This window comes from Hakea prostrata, chromosome 2 (assembly GCF_041222555.1).
Source record: "Hakea prostrata isolate BN-2017 chromosome 2, UWA_Hpros_2, whole genome shotgun sequence".
Classification (NCBI taxonomy): Eukaryota; Viridiplantae; Streptophyta; class Magnoliopsida; order Proteales; family Proteaceae; genus Hakea; species Hakea prostrata.
Window position 1 is genome coordinate 31,394,350 of NC_142601.1, and position 9,401 is coordinate 31,403,750.

The window sequence follows — 9,401 nt, forward strand, 5'->3', positions numbered from 1 at the left end:
GGTGGCTAGCGAATGTGGTAATGGTAAAAAAGCATAATGAAAAATGGCGAATGTGTGTAGATTACACTGATTTGAACAAGGCATGTCCCAAGGATTGCTATCCTTTGCCACGAATTGATCAGTTGATCGATGCTACATTAGGTCAGCAAATGTTGAGCTTTATGGACGCTTATTCTGGTTATAATCAAATTCTTATGAAAAAGGAAGACCAACCTCATACGACATTCATGACCAATCGGGAAAGCTATTGTTATAAGGTTATGCCTTTTGGGTTAAAAAAATGCCGGTTCAACATACCAAAGGGCAATGAACAAGCTATTTGCTGATCAGATTGGAAGAAATATGGAGGTCTATGTAGACGATCTTCTTGTGAAAAGTCAATTTAGATCTGATCATCTCGCTGATTTAAGAGAGTGCTTTGATGTATTGAGGAGAAATGGAATGAGACTCAACCCTGAGAAGTGTGCATTTGGGGTTTCATCTGGTAAATTCCTTGGTTACATGGTCACGCAGAGGGGTATTGAGGCAAATCCAGAAAAAATCAGGGCTATCTTGAATATGACAGCACCTAACAGTATGAAAGAAATTCAAAGTTTAACAGGAAGAGTTGCAACATTAAGTAGATTTATATCAAGATCAGGAGATAAGTGTGCACCATTCTTCAAGGCGTTGAAAAATCTAAATGCACTCAACGAATTCAAATGGTCGGAGGACTGTCAGAATTCATTTGAAGAGTCAAGAGGAGGCCGACCGATCCCAATTGCTTTATCTCGACCAAAGCTCGGAGAGAGCTTGCAGATATATCTATCTTCTTCAAAGGCGGCAGTAAGCGCGGTATTAATCCGGGAAGAAGGTACTGTCCAAAATCCTATCTACTTTGTAAGTCATACATTGTTAGATGCAAAATCTAGATATCCGGAATTTGAGAAGCAGTGCTTTCGCCTTAATAATAGCAGCCAGGAAGCTCAGACCTTATTTTCAGGCTCATCCAATTATTGTTCTTACCAACTGGCCTTTAAAGAAAATACTGCATAAGCCTGATCTGGCGGGGAGAATGGTGTCATGGGCAGTAGAGTTAACAGAGCATGATATAGATTATAAACCTATAACTGCGATAAAAGCACAAGTTTTGGCTGATTTTATTACTGAAAGTATTTCATCACCAGAGGTGGAAAAAGATTCTAGTGAGGTGTCTTCTGTGTGGACTTTACATGTAGATGGGTCAAGTCATTCACAGGGATCAGGAGCGGGGGTGATTTTACAAAGTCCGTTTGGATTTGTAATTCAGAATGCACTCCGGTTTAATTTTCATGCTTCAAACAATGAAGCAGAGTATGAAGCTCTTATTGCAGGATTACGACTGGCCAAATCCCTTTGTGTACAAAGCATTGAAGTAAAAAGTGATTTTGAGCTGGTGGTTAGTCAAGTCACGGGAGCGTATGATGCGAAAGATGATCGAATGTCAGCTATCTTAAAAAAGTATGGCAATGTAAGGAGTGGTTCACACAATTCTCAGTCATGAGGATATCCCGAAATCAAAATAATGGAGTAGATTCTCTGGCAAAATTGGCATCCGCAAAATCTATTTCTATTCCACAAGCTGTATATTATGAGGAGCTAGATATTCCGGCATATTCAGAGCCAGAGATATGGAAATTGATGAAGAGATATCTTGGATGGATCCTATTATACAGTATCTGAAGGATGGTATTCTTCCTGAAGATAGGGAAAAGGCCAGAACTGTGAAAAGAAGAGCTGCCAGGTTTATTCTAAAGAATAAGCTATTATATAAAAGAACAGTTTCCGGGCCACTTTTGAAATGTTTGGGACCCTTTGATGCTCTTTATGCCTTATCAGAGGTCCACGAAGGAATCTGTGGAAACCACTTAGGTGGGAAAGCTTTGGCTTATAAAATTCTAAGACAAGGATTTTATTGGCCACGCATGCAATCTGAGGCGATTGAATATGTAAGAAGGTGTCATCAATGTCAGATTCATGCACCAATTCAGAGCCAGCCAGCAGAGCAACTAACATCAATTCTTAATCCCCTTCCATTTTCTATGTGGGGTATGGATTTGTTGGGGCCTTTTCCTGTTACAGCTGGAGGGAAAAAGTTTGTAGTGGTTGCAATCGATTATTTCACGAAATGGGTAGAAGCAGAAGCCCTGGCAACAACTACCACAAGTCAAATTGAAAAGTTCTTCAGAAATCATGTCATATTCAGATATGGCCTACCAAAGATTCTACTAACTGATCACGGACCACAATTTGACAATGAAATATTCAAGGAATTCTGTGTAGACTATCATTGTAACACCCCCCATATTTCTAACCCGAGATCCGTATTTCAGGTCCGAGAACCCGAAGGTCTAGTCGGGTGAACTTGTGGAGTATCCAGATTGAAGCCCATAATCCATACCCTGGACCCATGGATCTGGATCCTTTATCTGAAGAGCCTGCCTTGGTAGGATTTTGGAATTCTGAAAGTCAGGTGTTGTTCAGAGATGTCCGGAATGAAGGTAAGATCTCCCCCATCTCTTCTTTAGGACTAGGTTGGCCTTGGGTATCAACCCCCTAGTAAAAGCACCCTTGTATGGCAAATTACATGGGGGCGGTTACTAGTGGCGGTCGCTCAACCTAAGCGACCGGCCCAAGCGACCGCCCGGTTTGTTTTCGGGGATTTTGCCCTATTTTGCCCCTTGACTTCTATAAAAGGCAACCTCCGTCTAATTAACGAATACTTTATTTTTGGTTGCTTATTTGGGAGGTTAGACGGCTGCGGGGAAGATCCGAAAAAGTCTCTGGAGTACTGACAGTGACTTGGAAGATCAGTTCTTTCCTTCTCTAACTCTCTGGCGTGAGGTATTGAATTAACCCTTCGTTCTTTACTCTCTTTGTCCGTTAATTTAGTATTACCCCTTTTCCCTCGTCTTTGTGATTACCCCCTTGGATATTTTAAATATGTTTTTAATCTACTTGAGATGGAATAACCGTAAACGAAACCCTGTTTCCGTGAGATGGTTAATTCAGTCAAGGGGAGGGTTATGGGTAATCTATTGATGGTAATGGTTAGTTTTCCCTCACCCTTTTGGCTTAGGGAGTGTTTGATTCGAGACTTAGGTCAAGATTACTCGAAATCCGGATTGAAATTGAGTAATCAGAAGCCTGAGTTTCGGATTGAAACTCACTATTTTTGGGGCGGTCACTAGTGGCGGTCGCTGAACCTAAGCGACCGGCCCAAGCGACCGGCTGGTAAACAGTGACCAATTGACATTTGGTTCTGATTCAAATTGATTCATGTGACTTATATATTCTAATAAACTTGTGTTTAGGTGTTTTTTGTTTGAAAGAAAAGTCTTCTAATAGTTACTGGATTCCATTTTATGGACATTTCAATTATATGCAAGTAAGGACAATCTATCTTATCTATCTACATATACTTGAACATGTTAATCTGATAGTTGTTAGTCTTAATTTCTATTATTATATGCTGCTGTAGTTGTATTTAATTCTGATATACAACTGCTGTTCGCCTTGATTTCATAATTACCTGGTGAATTGTGAATGTTATATGATGATGGTAATTGGTATATGGTTCTGATAGTTGAGGTGTTCCTTTTGGGATATCTTGGCTGGTGATATCAGAAGGCTGTGGAATGGGACACATGCCTGCTGATGCCTTCAGCACTATCATGACTAATTGATGACATTATTAGGATGAGTCTAGATTGCATGGCTAGGTACCCCACATGCTACTACCCTTTTGGTAGAGGGATTGAAACTGAGTGACCCATGATGATAGTGATGTGACTTGGTGGTCCACTGTTAGTCATATAAATGGTAGGGTTGCATATGTTAGGGTTGGGCTAATGGATGTCCAAGGACCGGACCGGGTGTCGTGAGGAATCATGAGAGCATCCGCCCCAATAATATGTGGATGACCATAGGGTTAAGGAGTGGAGTCCAACAGAGTTATCTAGTCCGTGAGGATTCTTACTCCTAGGTTGCAAAGGATACTGAACCGAGTTGGTTGGTGCCATAGGGGATGTATTTGGACTTCATGTAGACATGTAATCATTATGACCTTGCATTGGATTAGAAACCCCGACATGCGCCATTACTCATTACCAATGGTCGTGGTGAGAGAGTGTTGACTTAACCCCTAACCATGGTTTGTGAGCCAGGTGTGGACTTTCCCTTTTTCCCTGGATCCCTACAGAGGTAACCAGTCCTTGTCGGATCAGAGTGACGAGACTTACCCAGAGGAGGGCTGGTGTTTATCTTAAAGCATGTCAACTGTTAGAGACTTGCATAGTTAGAAATCATAGTATCATTCCCGTATGAAGAGGATGTGGCACCGCCAGTGGGAGATGGAAATAGCATGTGCGGGAGTTCCTGCGGGTGCATAGAGTGCGTTTATCACATCGGTTGATGGTCAGAGTCGAAAGGTGGTCAGGTAGTTCACACAGAGACTGGAGAAGAATTGGAGGACCCCTCACCTTATTAAACTTGAGTCTAAGTTCATTGACTTAGAAAAGCAAACTGGAAAGAAACTGATATAAACACTTTTGAATTATTTCGCTGCCCTCATTTTTGTTTTATTCTTTATACTTTATTTCTTTCCTTTGATATTGGAGTATTTTGGACTCCTGTAATTCATTTAATTCAGTTATTAAATATTCTTTGCTCTTGATTATCTTTATTTGTCTTAAATATTGTTGATAGACTAAAACCTTGGATCTTCTGACAGATCGCACCCACGGGTTGTCGGGCGGGTAACCGAGACCGATGGGTGGGGTGTGACAATCATATTGAATGCAAGCACTCATCTGTGGCATATCCTCAATGCAATGGCCAAATTGAGGTAACCAATAGAACACTTTTGCAAGGAATAAAAAGGAGGCTGGATGAAGCACATAGCTTGTGGATTGATGAATTACCTTATGTACTATGGGCATATAGGACTACAATCAGGACTTCAACAGGAGAAACACCTTTCAGACTAGCATATGGGTGAGAGGCGTTGGCTCCAGTGGAGGTTATGGTGGGATCAAACAGATATGAAGGATTTGATCCAATAGCTAATGAAGAAGGATTGCGAGCAAACCTTGAATTCTTAGGTGAAGTCAGAGAAAAAGCCTTATACTGTAATATAGAATATTAGAGGAGAACGGCAGCGTATTATAATGCTCGAGTCAGACATAAATCTTTCAGAGTAGGAGATTTGGTTTTGAGGAAAAAATCAGCATCAGATCCAAGGAACTGTGGAAAACTTTCTACAAACTGGGAGGGGCCATATGTGGTGACAAAAACTGTGAGCAAAAACACATATTGGCTGAAAGATTCTCATGGGAGCTGTTTGAAACGACCGTGGAATGTAATTCACCTTAAGAAACATTATCAGTAGAAAGGAGAAAGGATTTTCTAGTATTCTTGGAGAAATCATCTTATTAAGCGTGGTCATCTAAAATTTCTTCTTCATTATTAACCCAAAGAACATTTTTGCGAACTAGTCTTCTGATCACGCCATTTCAACGCTGATCCAGGGTCATTCCTTCCGAGGGTGATCCCGACTTTTCGAAGTCAGGCCCAAGTGGTCAGCTTTATGAAATCTGATCACGCCATTTCAACGCTGATCCAGGGTCATTCCTTCCGAGGGTGATCCCGACTTTCCGAAGTCAGGCCCAAGTGGTCAGCCTTACGAGGTCACGTCATGCCTTCTCAACGTTGATTCAGGGTCATTCCTTCCGAGGATGATCCCGGCTTTCCGAAGTCAGGCTCAAGTAGCAAGCCATCTGAGGCGTGATTATGCTAGCTGATCCGGATCATTCCTTCCGAGGGTGTTCCCGACTGTTCGTGAGTTAGGCTCAAGTAGCTAGCCTTCCAGGCCTGGTCATGCTTTCCGAAGCTGATCACGGATCATTCCTTCCGAGGGTGTTCACGACTCTTCGTGAGTTAGGCTCAAGTAGCCAGCCTTCTGAGGCCTGGTCATGCTTTCCGAAGCTGATCACGGATCATTCCTTCCGAGGATGATCCTGACTTTACGTAAGTAAGGCTAAGGTAGCCAGGTCATGCTAAGCTAATCACGGATCATTCCTTCCAAGGATGATCCCGGATCACTCCTTCCGAGGATGATCCCGACTTTCCGAAGTCAGGCTCCCGTAGCCATCTTTCTAAGGCAGCATTCGGATCGAGAACAATGGAATTAATCAATAAAATAACTCAAGGATCAGGTTGCATCGAAGACTATTTATCGAAGTTCAAAGATTTTCTATAAATCATTATCTCAAGGTATCTGATCAGATGATAGCCAGCATTACAAAAGATACTATTCTGTCAAAGGCAAAAAGAGCAAAAGAAAGGAAGAAAATTTCATTAATATAAAAGGTTGACAAGTTCCAAAACCTCGTATGTAGAGGAGGTAAACAAGGAGGAAAAAGGTAAGTTCATAAACAAAAAGAGTATATTCTTCAAACTTGTGATTTTGCAGACAGATCAACATCTGCAACATTACCAGATGGATCAACATCAGCAGTATCATTAGCAGCAGTCTTTTTATCATCTTGAACAGGTGAGTTATCATCATCATTGTTATCTGAGTCACTGGCAGAATGGTCTTGGCCAGAACTGGAAAACTCACGAATATCATTGTCGGAATCATCTTCTGATGAGCAATCAGAGTTGGGGTATCTCAAGTTCCTAAGTCAAAAAAGGTTCTGGATGGGAGAAATTCTGGAGATAACAGTTTGAAATCTAAATCAGGATGAATCTTGAGGATTTCTGAAAAGATTTGATCAGAGCAATCCTTTACCATATTCTTGCAAAATCCGAGGAAAGTTGGATTATCTCCAACTTCCTTCACTGAGGAGGTAACTGAATTTAAGACTATCTGATTTTCACTTTGTATTCTTTTTTTCTCAACTTCAAACTGTCTCCTCTCTGCTTCTAAATCTTCATGCAGTAAAGTTTTGAATTTTAAAGTTTCATCCAGGAGAACATGAAGACTTTCCTTCTCTTTAGAAACCAAACTAAGAGAAGCATCAAGATTATCTCTTTCTGTTGTCATTTCACTGAGTCTCAATCCCAAACCATCATTTTTATCCTCTAAGGTAGACTTCTCCTATAAAATTGAGCTGAAAGCTTTCACATGGTATTCTTGAGCCAACTCTAAAGTTGTATTCAACTTTTCAATCTCATTGAACTTTTCCTGAATTTCATTCTTTTCTTTCTCAATACTTTGTGACCAGACCAAGGCTCTGGTTAGCTTTCCTTTAAAATCCTCTCTTTCATCTGTGGCAATCCTGGCCCTGTCAAGGGCATCATTCTTTAACATTTCGAGCTGAAGGAGCTCATTCCTATAATTCAAAACAGCATCTCTCAACATAGAAATCTCTTCCTGCAATTCAGCACAATGGTGAGAGCAAAGTTCATAGTCAGTGTGTAAGCTATCAAGATCATTCACCAAATCAATCTCTCTGAACTCAGCATTTGTTAATTTTCTATCTGAAGAGTCCAACTTTCTCTAAAGATCTTGTACCTCATTGACCAGTTCGAAATTCCTTTTGATCAGTTCATCATTTTCCTGGGACAAAGTTTTTTCTCCCTCCAACACTTTAGAAAATGCATTGAAGGCAGCCCCAAAACATCTGTAGATCAACCAATATAATATATTAAAAATAATATAAATAATTAGATCAATAGTAAATTAATTCTAAATAAAAGAATGGGAAGAAGGTCTATTTCTTACTCCCACCCGTGTGAATAAAGATCAGAGTCAGACATTCGAGCAGTTTCCTTCTTGTCACGGGGGATTCTGCCCTTTGTGCCCCATTCTCTGGCAGCCTCCCAATTACGGCTAGCCGTATGATTTTCTTTTAAAAACCACTTAGGGTGGAAAGGATTTCCAGAGTCAGCAATGCTCATGGTGTCATCAGGCTGGTCAGGGATTGGTTGGAGGTTAGCTATCTCGAGAATGTTCTCAGGATTTACATTTACGGCAGCATCATTTGAGCTAGTCTGCATGATGATATTTTCTTGATCTTCATGACCATTCTAAGGATCAACTATCATAAGAGCTTTAGGTGGGGCAACATTATTCTCTGGTGGAACAACTTCATGAATTTCCTCGGGAGGGAGAATATTTTGGTTATTTTCCTCCAAGGGAGGAGCATCTTGATCATTTTCTTCAAAAGGGGGAACATTGGTATCTGGGGCAACAACATCCAAATAGGGATGGATAGAGGTAAAACAGAAACGGAGGGTTCATTTGCATGATCCTTGGCAGAAACGTCCAAGGGAGAGACAGGCACATCAACATTTACATCACACAATTGGTCAGCTATTTCCTCAATAATATCACCTGCAACATGTATTAATATGTCTTCAGCAGTTCTCTTCAGATGATCAGAAGAATAGTCAAAAAAGTCCTTACCTCGATCTTCATTAGCTGGTGTGTGACAGTAAGCTTTCTCTATTTTCTTCAGCATCAGCCTCGGTGGTAGCATGAATTTCTTCATGTGGATTATTTTCTTCAGTGGGGACTTCTGTAGGAGCAATATATAATTCTTTTCTTTTCTTCTTCTTCTTCTTTAAGCCAGACAAACCCTGGTCAGAAACTGGACCTGTGGACCTAAGTCTGCATCTCAGTGTATTGGAAGTTCTGGAGGTCCTCATCTTGGGACCAGGGGTCTTACTTGCAACAGTTTTCACAATTTGAACATCGATATTTTCTCTGGCTGTGAAACCCAGCCCTAACCTAACCCTGACCTTGACCCGATAACCCGGTTGTTTTTAGGTCCGAAGACCCGGAGTAAAGAAAGAACCCAACTATGGGCCATCTCAGTAGAAGACATGGTGTTTGACTCTGAACCCATGGATGTTGTTGATAGAGTTCCATACTTGGATGTCTGTGTAGATTTGGAAAGGAAGCTGCAGTTGTCTGAAAATGAGATTAGTTGAAGGACTTGGAGTATTATCTGACTTGGTTTGAAGGTATTTCTTCACACTTGACATGTTACTTGATGTGTATGCAAAAGCCCATAAGGTTTAAAGCCCATTTGATCCTCCAAATCCCTGATTATTCCTTACTGTCTGCCTTGGTGGACTGACTGGTCAAGTGGGCCACTCGACCAAGCACTCGACCAAGGTGAAATCCAAGAAATTGTAATTTTAGGGTTTTTCACTCTTATTTAAACCCTACTTCGCATTTCTTTGTTACGGCTGCCTCCTAAACACTTTGTGAACGTTAGAACACCTCTCCGAAACTCTCTCTGGTGATTTCGAAGATTCCTCTCTGAGATCTGAAGCCTCTTTTCTCTGTTCTTACAATTCAAGGTTAGTATCTCTTCTGAATTATTAATTTTCTTTTCTTGATCTTGTTTTGATTGAGATCAGGAAGTTGA